This window comes from Neomonachus schauinslandi, chromosome 4, assembly GCF_002201575.2.
Source record: "Neomonachus schauinslandi chromosome 4, ASM220157v2, whole genome shotgun sequence".
Lineage (NCBI taxonomy): Eukaryota > Metazoa > Chordata > Mammalia > Carnivora > Phocidae > Neomonachus > Neomonachus schauinslandi.
Genome location: NC_058406.1, coordinates 143,887,993 through 143,899,087, shown reverse-complemented (window position 1 = coordinate 143,899,087; position 11,095 = coordinate 143,887,993). Strand labels below are relative to the sequence as shown.

Sequence of the window (11,095 nt, the reverse complement as noted above, 5' to 3'; positions counted from 1 at the left end):
TTAAGCGACTGCCTTCGGCTCAGGTCATGATCCTGGAGTCCCGGGATGGAGTCCCGCATCGGGCTCCCTGCTCAGCGGGGAGTCTGCTTCTCCCTCTGACCCTCCCCCATCTCATGCTCTCTCTCTCTGTCTCATTCTCTCTCTCAAATAAATAAATAAAATCTTTAAAAAAAAATACTTCTACTTTTCTTCTTTTTGTGTGTGTGTGTATTTGAATATACTTCCACGAAGCACAGACTAACTAGATTCACCTTCTTCACATTTTTGTCCTCATTACCTAATGTAGTGCTGCGCACACAGAAGTCATTTAGTAAACATTTTAATCAATCAAACATGGACTGGATGATCATTTAGCAATAATAAAGATGAATAAAAGAACATTTAAGGTCCCTTTCATCTTCATACAGTTATGGAAACATTGTCCCATATTTTATTATCAATATTCTCAGACTCAAATCAGCCCTCAGTGTTAATTAGAAAACAAAAGATCAGATCTTGTCCCCACAATGAGATTTTACCCAATGGCAACTAAGATAATACCAGTAAGTGAAGAGAAACACCTTATAGTGCTTTTTCTTTTGGCCTTTTAACTTTCTACTTTGTGTCTTAATTTATATTGTATTTCAACTTTTTCAAGTATTTTCAGTTGCAATGTTTTCAAGTCTCATTTTTGTTTTCTTGCCCATTTCTAAATCCTTCTCACTAAATTATCTTTCTTCTTCCCTTATAATTTTTCTCTCCTTTTTCCTTTGCCTATCACTAAACAATCATGTGGCATTAGCTAAGAATCCTAACATGATGGGACCTGGTGTAGTGGGAATGGCAATTGGTATTCAGCATCCATTCCAACTTCTTCCTAAAAGTGAAAGAAATTTCAAGGACTGGAAAGATAAGTACTTTATTTCTTCTATCTCTTATAGGATTCTGGATTCAAATTAATTTCCATCAATTAGAGGGACTTGCCCAAGATTAATTGAGTTGGGCTGTTTTTTTCTTATTTCTTATTTCTGTTATGACTGATTAGGACTTTTGTGGAGCCCTTGGGTAGCACCACAGCAGCATTCCAGTGTCCAGTGCCTTATACCTCATACCTAGGTACCTTTTTGTCTCTGGGCAAAGCCATGGAGATGTGTTCTCGAAGTCGAAGTGTCTTGTGGCAGCCTCTGTATTAGCCTCTCTATGCCTCAGTTTCCAATTTAAACTGAGGGGGACAGAAAGATGAAAAGCCATCTCTTTGTTTTTTACCATAAAACTACTTTTCAAACGAAATCTTATGCAGAAGCCCAGTATATGAAACAGATAAGAACAGAGCCAGTGAGACTGAACGGAATGAGTGGCGTAGAATCCTACCTACTCTGATGAGCCTCAAGGAGTTAATTTGAATATCACTGGATAATCTGAAGCAGAAATTCCCAATCTGCCTGTATTTTGGAATCATCTGAAGAGATGATTAGTTTTGTTTCTAATGCTGTTGTCCTGGTCTCTTTTCCAAAAAGTCTACTATTGGGACCAAGCAGGTGTATTTTTTTTAAATCTCCCCAGATCACTCTAATATGCAGCCAGGATTGGAAATAACTTCTCCAGATAGCTTTTTTTCTGATTCTGAGCACTCAGCTTTTCACTGCTTTTCTTCTTCTTTTTTTTTTTGTCTTATATGTATTTTTAAATGAATTTATTATTTAAAAACATCTCAAAAAAAGAAAATACCAAGTCTGTAAGTTTTCTCTGGTGAATTCTATCAAACACTAAAGGGATAAATAACATCAGTGCTACACAATCTGTTTTTTAGAAAATTGCAGGAGGAATCATTCCCCATCTCATTCTATGAGGCCTGCATAAACATAATACCAACCCCAGCAAAGATATTACAAAAAGGGAAATTTCAAAGCAATATCTCTCATGATTAATCCTTTACAAAGTATTAGAAAATCAAATTCAACTATACACAAAATGGATACAATATGTTCAAATAGGGTTTATCCCAGGAAAGTAGAGTTGACTTAATATTAAAAAAAAAAAATCATTTAGTGAAATTCAACATACTAAAAAAAAAGAAAAAACAACATGATTAATTCATGATTAATTCAATAATTAATCAATAATTTGATTAATTCAAAACAACATGATTAATTCAAGACATAAAAAGCTTTTGGAAAAAATCAACACTGATTCATGAAAAATCTGGCAAACTAGGAATAGCATAGAATTTCCTCCAACTACTAAAGAATATCTATGAAAACTGTTCCTCCAACATCATACTATTTTTTTTTTATTTTGGGGCTTTATTTTTTATTTTTTAACATTTTTTAACTTAAATTCAATTAATTAATGTATAATATATTATTGGTTTCAGAGGTACAGGCTTGTGATTCATCAGTCTTATATAATACCCAGTACTCATTACATCACATGCTCTCCTTAATGTCCATCACCCAGTTACCCCATCCCTCCACCCCTTTTCCCTCCAGCTACCCTCAGTGTTTCCCATTGCTTTTCAATAAGGCAAATCTCTCCTCTCATTCTGGGGCCTTGAGTTTTCTTTCCCAACCTACAGCTTTTCCAGAGGTCCTTGGATTTCACCAAATTCTTACCTTTCATTATACCTCTATTCTTTTATGTTACCCAGCTGGTCCAAAACCAGTGTCAGTTTCCAAAACAAAACACTATCTGTTTCTTAGGTCTTTATTGTGGTTTTGTTGTTCTTTAATACAAATTTATATAGAATAATAATATAATGATTAATAGATGGGACTTGGAGTCAGAATTAGGTTATTTTATATCTCTTCTCTTTATTACTTCTGTAGCTTACTCACCCTTTGGAGAAGTTAGGGGACAATGATAATCTTCTACATGGAATCATTGTAATGATTTGGTAGGGTGATACCTACAAAATGTCTAGTACATAGAAAGTGCTCAAAATTGCTCACTGTTATGGTTACCAAATACATAAATAAATCATTATTCAATTTTTGTCTCTTCATAGAAATTAAATAACTGACTTTTGAACCATATAATGAAGTGTGGATGGTTTCATTCAGTCAGTCTACTCAACTAATATTTTTTAAGTACCTGTTATGTACTGTGCAAGGAACCAAATAGACAGTCATCTGCCTTTAAATATCCTAAGTGTTAATGGGCAAAGATTCTATCAATTTAAAATGAGAAATATTCATTAGGATGAAGGAAACAGATATCAAGAGGGTTGAATCTGGTCTAACATAGTTGTTTGACCTGCCCTGTGTTGCCACATATTTCTTTTAATTGGCCCTCAAACATTTTTTTAAAGATTTATTTATTTGAGAGAGAGAGAGAGCACACTTAACCTGTTCTGGGTTAAGTGTATTTTGGGCCAACTGAAAATGTTATTTGCTTGATCTCAAGATTTGCTTCTTTACTTAACTCCTTTAGAAAATAGATTTGGCTTCATTTTTCTAAATGTGGGGTTTTCTCCTGAAGTTTCTTCCATTTTTTTAAATGTTTCCCACTAGTGTACCAGGAATTGTGATCAGAGACACTTGACTGGGTTGTTACTATCAAAGCACTTAGTAGGTTAACAGAGAATAGACATGGAATAAAAGGTAAAAGGAAGTTAGATTCTAAAGGAACATGAGAGTTTGGGAATCTAAGTATTGAGGCAGAATGCTTCAGAAGATAATACAAAATTTTCAGCACAAGAAGTAGCCAGAGTTCAAATATGAAACAGGGAATTGCTGTTGAAAATCAACTCCATTGTTTGTTGTGGTAATTACCCACTCCCCGCAACCAATTACAATGATTAGCATAGCGCACTGGGTAATGTAATTTTCTTGGCAGGACTGTTATTGTCTATGCAGGCATTCATGTAATGCCCTTAATTTTGTTTAAAAAAAATTAGATTTTAACTTAAATCAGCATTATCTATCATGATGGGAAAAAGATCAGATTTTGTCATTGTGATGTTTATATCAAGGAAGCCTTAAGACATGTCATTAAGGTACTTTCTTTCTAGCATTTTGATTATACTGAAATTAGGTAATCAGTGGTGCCTGTTCTGAGTAGCATGGCAAGTAGAATTAAGAATGAAAAGCTCTGGGAAAGAAAAACCAAAACACATCAAAGATTTCCAACACTTTACTCTCTTAGATTTTAAAGAAAAATTAAATTTATTTTGTAAACAGCTACAAATTACAATAATTTACCACTTAAACAAAAGCTATAAATTATCAAGTAAAATAAACAGAAGATTATATTCTTTTTTAACAGTATTAAAGTTTCAGCTATAACTATTTGTCTGGTTAGTACTGGTTACTATTTACATATTTCCTCAGACAATTCCACTCTTATCCTTTTATAATGGTTACTTTAATTTTTCAACATTCAACATTTAACTTAAATTTTAATATTTCATCCTTAAAATATTACATGAAAGTATTTTATAGTGTAGTATTTATAGTATTTATTTTTAATATTTATTTGTTTTTATTTTAAAAACAACAGTTATGATTTTTTAAAAGATTTTTTATTTATTTATTTGAGAGAGAGAGAATGAGAGAGAGCACATGAGAGGGGGGAGGGTCAGAGGGAGAAGCAGACTCCCTGCTGAGCAGGGAGCCCGATGCGGGACTCAATCCAGGGACTCCAGGATCATGACCTGAGCCGAAGGCAGTCGCTTAACCAACTGAGCCACCCAGGCGCCCAACAGTTATGATTTTTTATCAGCTTTATTGACTTATCATTGACAGACAAAATTGTACATATTTTTTTAAGATTTATTTATTTGAGAGAGAGAGAGCATACACGTGCACATGCAGGAGGGTAGGGGCAGAGGGAGAGAGAGAAGCTCAAACAGACTCCCTCCTGAGCGGGGGAGCCGGACATAGGGCTCCATCCCATCACCCTCAGATCATGACCTGAGCAGAAATCAAGAGGTGGACATTCAACCAACTAAGCCACCCAGGTGCCCCTAAAATTGTATGTATTTAAAGTGTACGGCATAATGATTTGATATATGTATACACTGTGAAATGATTACCATAATCAGGTTAATTAACACATACATCACCTCACATAGTTAAATTTCGTGTGTGTCTGTGTGTATTGAGAAGCCTTAAAATGCACTCAGCAAATTTCAATCATACAACACAGTATTACTAACTATAGTCACCATACTGTATATCGTATCATTTTTTTTCAGCTCAAACTACTTTCTAATTTCTCCTTTGAGTTCTTTGACTTATGAGTCTCTTAGAATGTGACTTTTAAAAAACTTTATATTCTGATTTAATTTTAGACCCAGAAGTTGCAGAAATAACAGAGTTCCTGGGTACCTTTCAGCCAGCTTTACAGTATTTTATCAAAAGCGGGAAAGTACCATTGATAATATACCATTAACCATAGATCTTATTTGGATTTCACCAGTCTTACAAGTATTCTTTTTGTGTGTTTGTGGTGTAGTTCTAGGAAATTTGCTACAACTATAGATTCATGTGACCACTACCATAATCAGGGCACAGAACCGTTCCATCACCTCAGAAAAGTCCTTGTACTGCCCCTTCCTAGTCACACACTTTTACCTTAACTCCTATCAAATGTCTCATCCTTAAACATGTTGTATTTCTTTTTCTACACAGTTGTTTTGGCCCTTTTAAATGCCCTTAATACAGTTTTTTTTAAGATCTTGTTTTTTTTTGAGAGTGGGGGAGGGGCAGAGGGAGAGAGAATCTTAAGCAGGCTCCATACCCAGCATGAAGCCTTACTGGGGGCTCGATCTCACAACCCTGAGATGGTGACCTGAGCCAAAATCAAGAGTCAGATGCTTAACCATCTGAGCCACCCAGGTGACCCTAAAGATTTTAAAGTAATCTCTATACTCAACGTGGGGCTTGAACCTACAACCCCAAGATCAAGAGTTGCAGGCTCTACGGAGCCAGCCAGGCACCCCTCTTTAATACAGTTTTAATATTGGGCGCCTGGGTGGCTTAGTTGGTTAAGCAACTGCCTTCGGCTCAGGTCATGATCCTGGAGTTCTGGGATCGAGTCCCACATCGGGCTCCCTGCTCGGCGGGGGGTCTGCTTCTCCCCCTGACCCTCCCCACTCTCATGGTCTCTCTATCTCATTCTCTCTCTCAAATAAATAAAATCTTTAACAAAAATACAGTTTTAATATTTTGTTATTAAGGCTCTTAGGCTCTTAGGTACTGCTTTGTGAGATTAATTTTTGTATACTTTTTGCTTGGTTGATAATGTAAAAGTATGTTTGTTTGTTTATTGTTTCCTATCTTGTTACTGCCAGGTCATGCAAAATTACGGTCTTTCTAGATCCTTTCTCTCTTTTTAGCTTCTATCTATTCAACTACATATATATTTTTTTTACTTTCTTCCCATCTCCTTGACAGAGAGAAAAACATGCCTTTCCTTCATTCATGAAGAGCAGCTCTCTGATTTCTTCTGATGCTTTCCATCTCCAAATAGTATTCATGTAAAGCCTCACCCACCATTAGTGGGCTCATCAAAGTAAATTCCCAGACTGATTTCTGCCTGACAGAAACTCTTTCCTTATTTAAAAAAATGTTTAAGAAAAAGTTTTGCCTAAAAAACTACCCCAGAAAATTTACAGTTATTGGAACAGAAACTTTAATAATTAAAGAAAAAACATGAAACATAATTAATACTACATAAAAGCTCCTGGGAGGCTGCAGTGGCTGAAATAGCAACTATTTTGGTAGTTCAGGAAGTTCTTAGAACTGAAGGATTATCTTACTTTTAAAACTTGAAATTCAGCAGTGAAATTCTGCATTGCTTAAAAATAATAAGAGGTTGTAATATACACTTCTAAAATACAAAAAAGATCTGTAATTGGGCGCCTGGGTGGCTCAGTTGGTTAAGCAACTGCCTTCGGCTCAGGTCATGATCCTGGAGTCCCGGGATCGAGTCCCACATCGGGCTCCCTGCTCAGCAGGGGGTCTGCTTCTCCCTTTGACCCTCTTCCCTCTGGTGCTCTCTGTTTCTCATTCTCTCTCTCAAATAAATAAATAAAAATCTTTAAAAAAAAATCTGTAACTAAACCTAGAGGGAAAAAAGAAGGTAATTGTATTAAACATAATCCAATTTAATTCTAAGAGCTATTTTCAAAGTTGTGTTTAGTGATAAGAATCTTTATTATGTTAATGCTCCATAGGGAGAGACTGAAATAAATGATTCAAATAATAGGTAAAGACCTTTGGGAGAAGAGGACAAAGAAAGGGAAAGCAGCTAAGATGAGTGACCACATGCAGCTAACCTTGGGGTGAATGAAGGAGGAGTGGGAATGTAAAATCGAGATAGATGGTCGAAGTGAACAACTAATTTTCAGGTTCAAGAGCAGATCATCCTAACAGAATGGAAAAAGGTAGACTTTGGCAGACTATGGCTGAAAATAATTAGGTTAAAGGATTGTAATAGATACTTCCATCTGGATATGGCTTCATATTTCTCGACATATGCAATCTCTCTATAACGGAGGCAGTTATGTTTAAAAGCAAAGGGTTTGGGATTAGATGACTTGGGTTGAGACTCCAATTCTAACGCTTAAGGCTGGTAATAAATAGGATGAGTGAGCAACATGATCTCTTAGAGTTTCAGCGTCTGCCTCAGTAAAATGTATCTAAGGCAGTACCTACTCAAGGGTGGCTTTGAGAATAACATTGGGACAATTCACTTAAGCAGTAAGCCCTCAGTAAACAATATTAGCTACTATTGTAATCAAAGATAACCCACTTTATTGTTAAGAAATGTTGTCACTCGAGGTAGAAATAAAGTTTATGCCAACCCCTGGCTTCCCCAGTTGGCTCAGTTTTGTAACTCCGCTCTTCCTGATGAGGACAAGAAATAGATCAAAATCTCCACATCCACCAGGGCATGGTAAAGATATCATCGGGGGGCACCTGGCTGGCTCAGTCAGTAGAGCATATGACTCTTGATCTCAGGGTTGTAAGTCTGAGCCCCACGTTGGGTGTCGAGATTTCTTAAAAATAAAATCTTAAAAAAAAAAAGATACCATCTGGTCTCTGCTTCTGACCGCTGAGCTTATAAACATGTCCTCTATGCTGCAGCCTTTCCCTGTATCTGTCCATCCCTATGAGTGGGTGATTCCCCCACTTGCCCCCAGCTTCTGATTTCTGCTGCTAATGTGGCAACCTCTCCTTGCATGTAAGCCTATTGCATTGATGCCCGTCAACTTGTGGAGCCGGTGCTGACCTAGCCCTTTTCCACAGAGGTTAGATCTGTGCCTCCAATTACTAGTTTCTAACTCTTCATCAGCTGGATCACTGCTCTCCTAACGTTGATTATCAGTTCCTCCTAGATTCCCTTGCTGCTGTGCCTCAACAGCTAGATCAGAAGCCCTTGAGTACTAATCTGATCTGGAACATGCTTCAGTTTTCCCCGACCATTGGGATGGAGCTAACCTGCTCCTACAGCCTGCCCTATGCACCTATCAATTCTATTCATTCTTGTACCTGACACCCCACCTTTCCCTTTCCAACTAATTAGTATTTCTCAGGATGCCTCAAAGCCAAGCGAGTCTGAGTTGCTGTATAGAAAGCATGGATGGGGCGCCTGGCTGTCTTAGTTGGAAGCGCATGCAGCTCTTGATCTCGGGGTCATGATAACCCCACGTTGGGGGTACCTGATTTGATTACTACAAATAAATAAACTTAAAAAAAAAATGAAGGATACAGATATTTCATAAGAAATTGAAGCTTCGATATTATATGGCTCAACAGTATTAACTGTCCTACTTATTTGTTGCACAAGTTTACTGTGAAATGAGAGTCTGTACACAAAGCATATTTTAAACTATAAATTGTAAAATTATAATGATAATAGACAGACGTTCCTCTTTCATTGCCAGCTCTCCTTTCCTTTGCCTTTCTGGTCATGTCTTTGCTTCCTTGACATAGCTACCTCATTGTATGTCTTCTCTCTCACTTTTTTATTCCCTTTTCCTTATTCTTACTTATCTTCTGCTCCCTCCACACACGCCCCCCACCCCACTACCATTTCCCTATACTTTTTTCATCCAATAGACTCCGATTTCTCTCTGGGAGGTCAGTGCTTCTCTGACACTGGTTTTCACACGAGTTCCCATCTTCTACCTGATGATGAACTTCTGTGCCCTCCCAGAAGTACTTGCTCATGATGGAATGGGATAAGTTAAGATTTGGAAATTCATACAATGAAAATAAATGCTAATCTAAAAAGAGTGAAACTGAACTTTATGTGTTGATATGGAAAGATCTCCAAAAATGATTAGGTTAAAAACAAGATATAGACAAATGCATATAGAATTATTCAAGTTATGTAAATAAAAAAGATACACAAGTTCTTATGTATTACATTTGTTGTGAGGAAGACTAGAATAAACAAACTGACACCTTTTTAGAGCCTTTTGAAAAAGTCTAGGTATTTTGACCCAGCAATTCCACTCTTATTAATAGACATTTTATACTGAAGAAATAAATTTTGTATAATTATTGCAATTTACTTATTGCAACATTTTTAATCGCAAAAAATTGAAATAATACTAGTGTCCAATATTGAGAAATTAGGTAAATAACTCATGGAATATTCACAAGAAGTACAGTTATTAAAGTTATATTTTTGAAATCTACTTAAAGACGTGGGAAATATAATAACACATTTTAAAACAAAAACAGAAATCTACAAAACGAAGTTTACAGAAGGATTTTAATTTTGTTTATGTGTAATTTACATTTGCATAGACAATGAAGGAAATACAGGTAAATGTTTTGAGTGGACATAACTGGGTAATGAGGTTAAGGGGGTTTTTTTTTTTTTTTAAGATTTTTATCTATTTATTTGACAGAGAGAGTGGGAGAGCACAAGCAGGGGGAGCAGCAGAGGGAGAGGGAGAAGCAGGCTCTCCGCCCACCAGGGAGGCCAATGCTGGGCTTGATCCCAGGACCCTGGGATCATAACCTGAGCCGAAGGCAGATGCTTAACCGACTGAGTCACCCAGGCGCCCCAAAGTTAAGGGGGTTTCTACTGTCTTCTCTGTCCTCTCTCCATTTTCCAATGTTAAAATTCTTCTATAATAATAGAGAAAGTAGAAAAGTTACTAAAATAATACAATAAAATAATTCATTTTTTGAAAAATTAGTGGGCTCAATTGAGCTTGGTTTTTTAGAACAGGAAATTTTGCCCTTCTTTTTTTTTTTTTTACCTCATGGCTGGTCTCTACGTTTATATAACTGTCTATCTACCTACCCACCTGCCTACCTACTACCTATCATCTGCATATCTATCATCTACAACTGCCTGCCTATCCATCCATCATCTCTATTTACTTTCCTCAGCTGAGCTTTCTAAACAAGTTTGTTCTGGGTTTTGTGTTTTCTCTTATTTAGTTAATAGCTCTTACGGTTATAAATGACTGCTGCCAGTCTTGTTGAGTAGACTTGGTATGTTCTTTGTAGAGAAGGCACATATAATTTTTCCAATAATAAGAGTATTATTATCATAATTCCTTACCTCTCCAAATGTAAACTGCTTCATGCTGTATTTTGTTTAAATGTAGGACCACTCTTATATGCTTTTGAGTAATGATGCGTTATAAAGCACATTTAGCTTAGAATTCCTACAGCAAATTTGTAAAGACAAGCATGCAACTACCTACACTAAGAAATTCATTTTCCAATAAGTAGTTCGTATTTGTTCAAATTAAACATGGAAGTTAAATTCAGTCCTGGAAGATGAATTCTTCCACTCGTACAGATTGGTATTAGTAAAAACCGTTTGGAAAAGAAATCTGTTGCTCAAAGAAGCAATTTTATTTTCCCAAAAGAGATAAGATTAGTAATCAAAATATTGGTATCAATAACAATGATTTTAGTGCAATCTGTGCTCATAAATAATTTTCCATTCCTAAATATTCCTTTATTCTATTACTTGCTAATACATCTAGATGTCATTCTATTCATTGTTCTTTCATCTTATTAGTAATAGCATTTTTAGCAGAGACTAAGTACATTATCTTCTAAGGTGTAAGTGCTTAAGAATTAGATGCTCCCTGGGGCACCTGGGTGGCTCAGAGTCAGCAACCAACTCTTTTTTTTTT

The 11,095-nt window shown here is 36.2% G+C and overlaps 1 pseudogene; it reads right to left on the bottom strand.

Moving 5' to 3' along the window:
• Positions 1-10,533, bottom strand: part of LOC110578867 — an 11,760-nt pseudogene extending 1,227 nt beyond the window's left edge.
• Positions 10,534-11,095: the final 562 nt, after the last annotated feature.